This window comes from Nematolebias whitei, chromosome 19 (genome assembly GCF_014905685.2).
Source record: "Nematolebias whitei isolate Nwh7 chromosome 19, NemWhi1, whole genome shotgun sequence".
Taxonomy (NCBI): Eukaryota; Metazoa; Chordata; class Actinopteri; order Cyprinodontiformes; family Rivulidae; genus Nematolebias; species Nematolebias whitei.
In genome coordinates this window covers 10,844,300-10,844,606 of record NC_056516.1, presented here as the reverse complement: position 1 = coordinate 10,844,606, position 307 = coordinate 10,844,300, and positions in this window count along the sequence as shown.

Below are 307 nucleotides of genomic sequence, written 5' to 3'. Positions count from 1 at the left end.
AGTTTGGAGTAAGTTTTGTGTGGGTGGGTCAAAAGACTGGAACGCTAATGAGCAAAAACCCTGATTTATGAAATATTAAATTATGTAAAATTATGAAATGTATAAAAAAATTGAAAAATTAAAAGGTGTGCCTCGTCTGACTCGTCTTGGAGAGTAGTTTGGTGTAAGTTTTGTGCACGTGGGTCAAAAGACTGGAACGCTATTGAGCAAAAACCCTGAAATATGAAAAAATTAAATTATGTAAAATTATGAAATGTATAAAAAAATGAAAAATTAAGAAGTGTGCCTCGTCTGACTGGTCTTGGAG